Consider the following 12,031-nt stretch of genomic DNA (forward strand, 5'->3'; position numbering starts at 1 on the left):
TAACAACAGTGACAAAAACAGAATGTAAAAATCCAATACTAAAAACAGCTAAAAACCCTTGTTATAAAAACCAATCATACATACAAACATACCATGCATAAATTGTAGAAGCCTACGGGGAAAGATTATCTTAGTTCCCCCATGCCTGACGGCAGAGGTGGGTTTTGAGAAGCTTACGAAAGGCAAGGAGGGTGGGGGCTACATTAAAAATATCTTTCCTCTACTTCACGGAAATTCGTTTTTCACGGGTGGTCTTGGAATGCATCCCCAGTGAAAAATGAGGGATCACTGTACTTGTAATCAGATGAAGAGGAAGCTTCAAGAAGACAACCATTTCAATGAAATGTCATCTTCTAATACCATTCTGGTTTCATTCTTAAATGGTTGTATGAAGCTCAAGAGCTAAAAGAGCCACTTTTAAATTTAAATATCAAATGCCAAAGCAGACCTGATTACTGATGTCCAAGTGTTAATAACGGCGATATAAACATAATCTACTATCAAGAGAATGTAGCACATTTCAGTTGCAATCATTAGATTTTCGGATGTTTTTGTCTTTATAGTCTGGTATTATTAAGGCAGCAACTCAAAGTTCATGCTTCCTTATAAAACTAAAAGCTTCCAACTTGCACACTTACAAAACGATTAAGTATTCATCATCCCTGGCTGAATTTCTTTCCTCTGCTTTCTCTTCACTGCTGCATTTGAGTCCATATATTTATGCCTAATTTCCTGCTGAACTTGTGAAGCCCCTCAAAAAGTACTTTGCTTTTTTTCTAATGACATGAAGATTTAGTTCTTCATTCAAAGCACACCAAGGATACTCTGCATCCAACTGAAAGAATTCAAGTAGACTTAAAAGGAAAGAGTGCATTACATGACTACAAAAAGATATTGACAAAATTGAACGGGTCCAAAGATGGGCTACAAGAATGGTGGAAGGTCTTAAGCATAAAACGTATCAGGAAAGACTTAATGAACTCAATCTGTATAGTCTGGAGGACAGAAGAGAAAGGAGGGATATGATAGAAACATTTAGATATGTTAAAGGGTTGAATAAGGTCCAGGAGGGAAGTGTTTTTAATAGGAAAGTGAACACAAGAACAAGGGGACACAATCTGAAATTAGTTGGGGGAAAGATCAAAAGCAACATGAGAAAATATTATTTTACTGAAAGAGTAGTAGATCCTTGGAACAAACTTCCAGCAGACGTGGTAGATAAATCCACAGTAACTGAATTTAAACATGCCTGGGATAAACATATATCCATCCTAAGATAAAATACAGAAAATAGTATAAGGGCAGACTAGATGGACCATGAGGTCTTTTTCTGCAGTCAGACTTCTATGTTTCTATGACTAAAGAAAATATGTTTTACCAAGAAAAGTGCACAATTTTAGGTGAGGAAATGTCACTGTTTATATTTGTGTTAATTCTGTAGTCATGGGCATCACTTTTTAAACTGGACCTGAATTCATAAAACAATTCTGCCAGAGTAGATAACCTGGCATTATCCTGATCATTGGGAATACAACTTCAATAAGCTTCAGCAACTATAAGAATTGCATTCAAAAATTGAATTCGTCGGGAAACTACGAGCTCACCTACTGCTTGTTTGTCCAGTAATCTATTTACGGAAAAATCGATGTTTTGGCCAGAACAATTTGAAGTCCTAGGACATGATATGGTTGGAGTGCAGTTTAAAGCACCTACTCCCACAAAGTGAAGCATGAAACTTTGAAAAGTGATTATGGCAGACTCACATGAGTGTCAGCTTGATGGCCTTCTCTGAGGTGGAAGAAAGCCAGAGAATATCTATCAGCTGCTGTCAAGGGGCTTATTTGTGCAGTTCACATAGTATGTGCAAAAGAACAGCCTTGAGGCCAAAGGTCAAGAGGAAAGCCTCAACAAACCCTATCTCAAACGGGGAGAAAAGGGCTAAGGACATAAGGGCAACCAGAAAAAATGAAGTAACAGAATACTAATTGCTGAATACTCCAGGCACTTCAAAACATTTCCAATGTGGCAAAAGAACAGAAGCAGGGGGATATCTTGCAGAATGGAATGTGCATTAGGAGATCACTAGAATAGATAGAAGATAATTCTGTCATAATGCTCAGCTTTGGAAAATTCCTAGAAGAGTCAGTACTGAATAGGTGAACGTCCCATAAATGTGATGTATAAAGACTATAAAGAGTAATTGTGTTTCCTATCCCTGAGCAAATGCTAAGCCAGATATACAGTGATACCTTGTCTTACAAACTTAATTGGTTCCGGGATGAGGTTCTTAAGGTGAAATGTTTGTAAGACGAAACAATGTTTCCCATAGGAATCAATGGAAAAGCAATTAATGTGTGCAAGCTTAAAATTCACCCCTTTTGCCAGCCGAAGTGCCCATTTTTGAGCTGCTGGGATTCCTCTGAGGCGCCCCTCCATGGGAAACCCCACCTCTGGACTTCTGTGTTTTTGCGATGCTGCAGGGGAATCCCAGCAGGGGAATCCCAGCATCACAAAAATGAGCGCTTCACTGGCAACGGAAGTCCAGAGGTGGGGTTTCCCAGCGAAGGGAGCATCAGTGAAATCACAGCATCAAAAACACCGAAGTCCTCGAAACTCCACCTCCAGACCTCTGTGTTTTTGCGATGCTGCGATTTCACTGAGGTTCCCCTCGCTGGGAAACCCCACCTCCGGACTTCCGTTGCCAGCGAAGCGCCCATTTTTGTGCTGCTGGGATTCCCCTGCAGCATCACAAAAACACAGAAGTCCGGAGGTGGGGTTTCCCATGGAGGGGAGCCTCAGGGAAATCCCAGCAGCGCAAAAATGGGTGCTTCGCTGGCAACAGAAGTCTGGAGGCGGGGCATCCCAGCGGTGGCAGTGGGTTTGTAAGGTGGAAATAGTTTGTAAGAAGAGGCAAAAAAATCTTAAACCACGGGTTTGTATCTTGAAAGGTTTGTATGACGAGGCGTTTGTAAGATGAGGTATCACTGTATATGGAAACTTAAATGGAAACAAATGAATAAAGTATGTATACATAGGCAAATCTGGTACACTCAAAAAGATTTGGACTACATATCCTACAACCCTGAATCCGTCTGGCCAAAGAGAAGAAACTAGAGGAGTTATAGACCAATACAATTCAAGGGCATCAGATTAACTCATTTCCTCCCACTTATGACTGTAACTTGTTGCTTGTATCCTTAAGATTTTTATTAATATTGATTGTTTCTTCATTGCTTCTTTGATCCCTATGACAATCATTAAGTGCTGTACCACATGATTCTTGACAAATGTATTTTTTCTTTTATGTACACTGACAGCATATGCACCAGAGACAAATTCCTTGTGTGTCCAATCACACTTGGCCAATAAAGAATTCTATTCTATTTTAATTATTAATACAGGGGGAAGATGGCACAATTAACTAAAATGATGGCATGAAACTTTCACTCACACTTTTGATGATTTTATTTATTTATTTATCTATGTATCTCTCTCTCTCTCTCTCTCTCTCTCTCAGATTTGTATGCTGCCCCTCTCTGTAGACTCGGGGAGGCTAACAGCAATAATAATACAATGTAAACAAATCTAATATTTAAGTTAATTTAAAAAAACCCAATTGCTGGGTATCACTATCATCCAAATGAAATCCAAATCCAAAGAATACAGGTACATTTCTTATTGCTGCACAATCAATACATCTAGTTGTAACTACAGTATATTTTTTGAAAACTCGGTCTCCTCACAAGAAGGAAAAGGGGAAAAAGAAAATCCGGACCTTCTGATTTATAGGAATCAAATTCTTTAATAATACAATGGTAAAAATCTAAATATTATCAGATTCTAGTTGTCTTTGTTGTCTGCATTGACCTATGGATTTATGTATCCCAGAAGCAAGGATAAGCCTTAATATACCAACAAGAGCCATGAACAGATGAATATTTTCCTGGTGTGGGCCAAAATTATTCCGTCCTCCCTTGGCAATTGTTGACCCCCACCCTGATCCATATGCAGTATTTTTTTAGTACTCTAACAAGAGAAGATTGGAAGAGGAAATGTCGTAAGAGAGTTAAAATTATTTTGACCTCAAATGTGACAAATTGTACTATTATTGCTGTATGCTACAAGCAATGGAATAAGACCAATTAAAATCGACATGTTTCCTCTAAATCAGCACTCTCCCATTGATATTTGTTAAGCTTGCTGATCTAGCAATCTTTAAAAGTACACAACAAGATGAATAATAAGAGATTTGTCAGTTAATAACCACTATAATTCAAGAATGTCACAGAGAAATGTTTTGTTTAGTGAACAATATGCTGTCTAATTACCCTGCTCAATCATTACAGAATACATCAAGAAGCAAAATTTATCTGGAAAAAAAAATCTTGTAGAATACAGTGGAACCCCGACATAAGAGCTGCTCTACTTAAGAGCAACTCGAGATAAGAGCTGGGAGGGGAGAGATATTTTTGTTCTACTTACAAGCCCAAATTCGAGATACAAGCGCCAAGGAGCTGTCCCCTGAAGCCAAACGCTAACTTCCGCGTTCGGCTTCAGGAGACAGCTGCGAAGCGGCGCACGTGTTTTAAAAGGTTGCAGCCGGCCTGGGGGGCTCGGGGGGGTGCTTGCAGCTTTCTTTCTTGCTCTTTTTCTTTCTCTCTTTTACCTTCCCTTCCTCTATTTCTTCTTTTCTTTCTCCTTCCCACCTTCTTCCCTCCCTCCCTCCCTTCACTCATTCCTCTCTTACTCTCCCCTTTCATAAGTTTCCTTGCTTCCTTCCTCTGTTCCTGTCCCTTCCCCCTTTCTTTCTTTCTTTCTTTCTTGCTCTTTTTCTTTCTCTCTTTTACCTTCCCTTCCTCTATTTCTTCTTTTCTTTCTCCTTCCCACCTTCTTCCCTCCCTCCCTCCCTTCACTCATTCCTCTCTTACTCTCCCCTTTCATAAGTTTCCTTGCTTCCTTCCTCTGTTTCTGTCCCTTCCCTCTTTCCTTCCTTCCTTCCCACCCTCCGTCCATTCATTCACCCATTCCTCTCTTGATCGCTTAAAGCCGGTCCCTGGTGCAAAAAGGGTTGGGGACCTCTGTCCTACAGGATTGGGTGGCAGAGAAGTTGAACATATGTAAATTTAAAAGTTTAAGAAAGTTTACAAGTTAAGTGAAAGAAACTTCATTATTCATTTATATGTACATGTACATTTCTTCATTAAAAACATGTCTTTCTGCATAATTTAGACTAACTTTGTGAGTTTTTTGAGGGCTGGAACCAATTAAAATTATTTACATTAATTCCTATGGGGAAAAGTCGTTCGAGATAAGAGCTGCTCGACTTAAGAGCCCAGGTCCGGAACGAATTAAACTCGTATCTCGAGGTACCACTGTACTTTGAAGAAAAATAATCACACTATATTTCACCAAAATTGCTTCTGGCATCATCATCCTCAACTCCATTAAGTTGCTTAGATTCATTGTTATTAATTAATTAATTTATTATGGTATCAATTTATTTCCTAACTTCTAATGTAGCAGACAAAGGGGGGGAAATAGAACAAACCCGCAAATTATAATTTAAAGCACAAGCAGCTACATCTGATCTAAAAGCAGACAGAGTGATGGCCAAATGTAACCATAGTGAATTCAAATTAGGTAATGTGCCAAACACCCCTTTTCATATTTACAATAAACAGGTTTAGAATAGAATAGAATAGAATTTTTATTGGCCAAGTGTGATTGGACACACAAGGAATTTGTCTTGGTGCATATGCTCTCAGCGTACATAAAATAAAATATACATTTGTCAAGAATCATGTGGTACAGCACTTAATGATTGTCATAGGGGTCAAATAAGCAATGAAGAAGCACTATTAATAAAAATCTTAGGATATAAGCAACAAGTTACAGTCATACAGTCAACATGGGAGGAAATGGGTGATAGGAATTATGAGAAAAATTAGTAGAATAGAAGTACAGATTTAGAAGAAAGTCTGACAGTGTTGAGGGAATTATTTGTTTAGTAGAGTGATGGCGTTCGGAAAAAAACTGTTCTTGTGTCTAGTTGCCCTGGTGTGCAGTGCTCTGTAGCGATGTTTTGAGGGTAGGAGTTGAAACAATTTGTGTCCAGGATGTGAGGGGTCAGTAAATATTTTCCCCGCCCTCTTTTTGACTCGTGCAGTATACAGGTCCTCAATGGAAGGCAAGTTGGCAGCAATTGTTTTTTCTGCAGTTCTGATTATCCTCTGAAGTCTGTGTCGATCCTGTTGGGTTGCAGCACCAAACCAGACAGTTATAGAGGTGCAGATGACAGACTCAATGATTCCTCTGTAGAACTGTATCAGCAGCTCCTTGGGCAGTTTGAGCTTCCTGAGCTGGTGCAGAAAGAACATTCTTTGTTGTGCTTTTTTGATGATGTTTTTGATGTTAGGTGACCATTTTAGGTCTTGAGATATGATAGAACCTAGAAATTTGAAGGTCTCTACTGTTGATACTGTGTTGTCTAGTATTGTGAGAGGTGGAAGGGTTTCTCTTAAAGTCTACCACCATTTCTACGGTTTTGAGTGTGTTCAGTTCTAGATTGTTCTGGTCACACCACAAGGATACTTGTTCAACTTCCCATCTGTATGTGGATTCATCATTGTCTCGAATGAGTCCGATCACTGTTCTATCATCGGCAAACTTCAGTAGTTTAACAGATGGATCGTTTGAGGTGCAGTCATTAGTGTATAGAGAGAAGAGAAGTGGTGAGAGTACACAGCCTTGGGGGGCACCTGTGCTAATTGTACATGTTTACAAATATATTGAGCTGAAGAGAAGCGCAGGAAAGGGAAGATCCACAGGAATACCTTCCTACAATTTTCAAACTTTCTAAGGCAGGATCTGAAATATGTTCTCTTGGGTAAGGTCCAAGGCTACAGCTGGATAACCATCATCTGATCTGCCATTGCTTAGGTGAACCACTCTTAGGTATTTTGCATTTCCATGATTTTGTAGGGAAAGCAGCTTTAGGCTCCCGTGTCTAGATATCTGATATCATCAAAACTGACTGGATGTAGAAAAGAAAACAACATGATTTCTCTCCAGAAGATTTAGCACTTGCATGGGAGACTTTTAATTATCTATTTTATCAAGTTACTTAATAAAGTAAACAGTCAAATATAATTATCATAAGCAATGGAAAATCAGAATTTAAAAAAGGCTGGGAAACTGTTTAAAAAAACAAAACTAAAACATCTGACCCTTATTACTCAAATCATATTCTTTGCAACTTTGTGGAGAAATGCTAATATTAATTCAAATGTGGGAAAACAATACATTCAATAGCTTCAAATGAGACATAGATTTCTACTTCCAATATGCTATAATAAATCTTTCAGGCAGTTCCTATGCCCTAAAAATCACCATTCCTGAATCTTCGGAGAGGGGCGGCATACAAATCTAATAAATTATTATTATTATTATTATTATTATTATTATTATTATTATTATTAATACATTTCAAATACTTCCGTGTGTGCCAATAAGATTGTATGTATCTTTAACTTACAATGACTGAACAGCAACCCCTAAGTCATATGAACAATACTACTGATTTTAATTAAAAATCTGCCAACAAGATTTAAGCGTAAGGAAAGAGCACTAACCTTCTAAGGAATTAATGACATCACAAAAGATTTAGATTCTGATTTTTGAGTAGGGGAAAGAGATCTGCTAGAAAATATTCTATTCTATTCTATCTATTATTCTTTCCCAGTGGAAAACAAAAGATGCAACAGAAACAATTAGCCAATCACAAAGCTAAGATGGGTCTGACCTGGTTATGGGAGACTACCAAGAAATCTGACCCTGTTATTTAGGTGAGGAAATCAAACCAAGAAAATCTTGAAAGTGGATAGCAACAAACCATTTCTCTAGTTTTGGCAAAAATAGATAAGACCATTAAGTCACTAGGAGTAAAGTATTGGAAGCTGAATTCAAAACACATTTACTTCTTCAGGAATACTGTAACATTCCAAAAATTTATCTTGAGGGGAAAATAACTGCAATCCATTCCTGAATCTTGCAGAGATTTAAAATGTGCAGAAATTTGGCTGACACATAAAAGAGCAACAATAAGAGAGGCAGATCTCAGCTAGTGCACAAAACGCAAGTAGAGGCAGAAGATGATCAGGAAATACTTTGCCAAAAGATTATGTGAGTAGATTGATACTTAGGAGGACAAGCTACATGCAACAATTTGCCAGAAAATATACAATGCAAACCTGTGTTTTAGAAGGGCATGAACAGGTAAAGGCAAAGAAGTTGTGGGGGGGTTTTCCCTGTTGTTTCCAGCAGATCAACTAGACATTTTTGACAACCATACAGCAAGAATAAAACAAAATAAGGCAAAGTCTGCGCTAAATCATAACCTTTATAGACCAAGACTGACACAGCGTTATTGTTTGGTTAGCATCATGTTATGAACCCTGCATAATGGCCTAATGAGATACCCAGAAACAATGGCTTATAAAATGAACCCAAATTAAACAAACAATAGCAAACAAACAAATCCTATCTTAATTTTTATGAAGAGATAACACACTCAAAAAAATATTTTGCAATTAACTTCAGCGGGAAGACCTTGCAGTTTAAGTGAAAAGTGGTGACATTTCTACAAGACTGGTATCTACTTTATATTATGTTTTAAAAGCACCAGAAACTAATCATGTTGGGTTTTGAATGTATGGTGCAATAATATTTAGCATGGCTGGGGCACCTGAAGGCACCATGGTTCATGGTACATCGCCTGATTTACATATATAAAGGATAAATGTCTTGGATCTTCAAGGAGAGATGGAACAATTTTCTGAAACAATAAAAGACAAGTTCCAATATTCCTGTTGTTTATGAGTGTCAAGTTCTTATACCTAGATGTGGAAAACATACTTATTGATTGATTGATTGATTGATTGATTGTTAGAGTTGAAAGGGACCATGAAGGCCATCGAGTTCAACCCCCTGCCCAAGCAGGAACTCTATAGTACACCAGTCAAGTGGCAGTTCAATCTTCTCTTAAAAATGTCCATTGTTGGAGTTCACAATGTCCGCTGGTAGGTTGTTCCATTGGTTAATCGCTCTGACCATCAGGAAGTTCCTCCTTATCTCCATGTTGAATCTCTCCTTGGTCAGCTTCCAGCCGTTGTTCCTCGTCCGGCCCTCTGGTGCCCTGAAGAATAAAGTGATCCCCTCCTCTCTGTGACATCCCCTCGTATACTTGTAGACTGCTATCATGTCCGCTCTGGCCCTCCTTCTCTCTAGGCTATCCATACCCAGTTCCCTCAGTCTCTCTTCTTAAGTCTTGGTTTCCAATCCCTTAATCATCTTGGTTGCTCTTTTTTGCACCTTCTCCAGAGTTTCAATGTCTCTTTTGAATTGTGGTGACCAGAACTGAATACAGTACTCCAGATGTGGTCGGACCAGGGCATAGTAGAGTGGTATTAAGACTTTCCTGGTCTTGGAGTGTATTCCCCTGTTGATGCAGCTTAGGATTGTGTTGGCTTTTTTAGCTGCTGCTGCACATTGTTGCCTCATGTTTAATTGATTGTCCACCAAGACTACATATTCTCAGATGTACTTTTCTGATGTAGTTATTTTTTGTAGTACCTTCATTGATAAACCTGCATCACACACACCTAATTCCTCATTTTTCAAAAGAGAACTAAATCAGATTAAAATATCATTAATTCCTATTTGTGATCAACTGTTCCTTCTACCCCAAATATATTTCTTCAACAAAATAAGGAAGTTCAAGTGTGTTTAAAAAGTCTGTTGTTAGGAGAACTCTAAATTCCAATTCACTCATGGTGGCTGGGTCTTTGAAATATAACTAGGAGGTGAACAGTGTTTCTGACATAAACAGATACCAGTGCATTCAGATGCAAATTGCCATTATGTGGTTGAGAGGCACCCTAAATTAGCCTAGTATCTTCCTAGAATGTCAAAATATTTACTCTACCCAAGCACTTAAAACAAAAAAAGAGTCAGATTTCACATGACATGACGGAAGTTCAAACATCTTTCTCTGCCTTTGTTGGCATCATCTCACAGACTGATTAATGTCAATAAAAGAACCTTCCTTCTCCTTTTATCTGTAAATGACTCTCTAGGAACCTGAGGGAAAGGAGAGCTGAAATACTAGGACAGAGAACATGACTTTCAGAAGGACAAATATATGATTGAATTTCAAGACTATTTACTACCATGCTTCAGTAACATCACTTTGCCTATAAGAAGTAGATTGTTTTTGTAAAAAAAAAGAAGTAGGTTGTTTATGGCTATGTTGCAAGCTGGAGAACAGCTTCATAACAAGAGATGAGATAAAATATAGCAAAAAAATAAAAGGGGAGTGTGAGGGGAGAGGAAGTTTTGGTAATAAAAAATATGCAAAACCCATTTTGTTAATTGGTTTGCACATTTCTATCTGTTTCACTTTCTTTTTAAGCTATGGTCATCAATAGATTAAAATTGTCGTCACACAGTTCTGACGCTGTGTAACAATTTATTTATTATTTATTTCTTAGATTTGTATGCCGCCCCTCTCCGCAGACTCGGGGCGGCTAACAACAACAATAAAACAACATGAAACAAATCTAATATTAAAAATGACTAAAAACCCTTATTAAAACCAAACATACATACAAACATACCATGCGTAAATTGTATGGGCCTGAGAGGGGGAAGGAATATCTCAGTTCCCCCATGCCTGACGACAAAGGTGGGTTTAAAGGAGTTTACGGAAGGCAAGGAGGGTGGGGGCAATTCTAATCTCTGGGGGGAGCTGGTTCCAGAGGGTCGGGGCCACCACAGAGAAGGCTCTTCCCCTGGGTCCCGCCAACCGACATTGTTTGGTCAATAGGACCCGGAGAAGGCCAACTCTGTGGGACCTAATCGGTTGCTGGAATTTGTGTGGCAGAAGGCGGTCCCAGAGATATTCTGGTCCGATGCCATGAAGGGCTTTATAGATCATAACCAACACTTTGAATTGTGAGCGGAAACAGATCGGCAACCAATGTAGACTGCGGATTGCTTAGGTAGTGCTAGGTTTATTTCATTAAAGCTGTTATTTATTTATTTTACATGGGGCTTTAGAGCAGATGAGGTGCAAGTAGATTGCTGCAATCTGCTTCTGTTCAGGATTTTGATCAGATACACGATCAATTTTGTTAGCTTTACCTTCAAGCAGTTTTTTCCTGGACCTAATAAACAGATTCCCCTATAAAGCAGTCCCTATTAAGGACTGCTTTGAGGGTTTCTCCCTTGTTTCTTCTATTTTTTGCTTATTTCTACACACACACCCCTTGCTAAACTTCCCCTGTAAGCAGAAAGGGTCATTTTCATTAAAAATGAATATAAAAATAATGAATTTTTTATTATTTATTTATAATATATACAAGGTAACTGAATGATGATTCAGCTACTAAATATTACATGGAAAAAAAATCTTTATCCCCCATTTTTTTGGGAAGTGGAGGGTATGTCCTTTTATTCATAAAAGAGAGGTAGAACAGAGCTTGCATATCAATAAAAGTAAAAACTTCCAAAAAATGTACATGGAGTCCCTGGGTGGAAAGTCTGGATTCCACACATATTTTAGTAAAACTTTAACCCTCTATGAGACTGAAATGATGGCAGCAGTTCAACCCCTACATCCCTTATATTTTCTTTCCTTCTCTTTCTACCTCTTCCCTCGTCTACTCCCTTTTCTTTGGCTCTTTCTGGTGGAAGGAAGGAAGGAAGGAAGGAAGGAAGGAAGGAAGGAAGGAAGGAAGGAAGGAAGGAAAGAAGGAAGGAAGGACAAGCATGTGTATGTACTTGTATTTTTTCTGCGAGAATTCTATTTGTACATGTGTGCACATGCTTTTATAAATTCTTAGTTTCTTTTAAAGGGGAACTAATTTTAATCAATACTAATTATTTCCAAATTATTTATTTAGGGGTGTTCCTTTCTTTTGGAATACGATTTGGCCATGTACAAATACACTTATAATAAGTATGTCGAACATAC

General features: G+C 38.3%; 1 protein-coding gene across 3 annotated transcripts in view; it reads right to left on the reverse strand.

Moving 5' to 3' along the window:
- The window catches only part of AKT1 (AKT serine/threonine kinase 1), a 155,707-nt gene that overhangs the window by 35,253 nt on the left and 108,423 nt on the right, over window positions 1-12,031 (reverse strand). The gene's annotated exons all lie outside the window — the stretch shown is intronic.

The sequence above is a fragment of the Erythrolamprus reginae genome, chromosome 1, assembly GCF_031021105.1.
Source record: "Erythrolamprus reginae isolate rEryReg1 chromosome 1, rEryReg1.hap1, whole genome shotgun sequence".
Taxonomy (NCBI): Eukaryota; Metazoa; Chordata; class Lepidosauria; order Squamata; family Dipsadidae; genus Erythrolamprus; species Erythrolamprus reginae.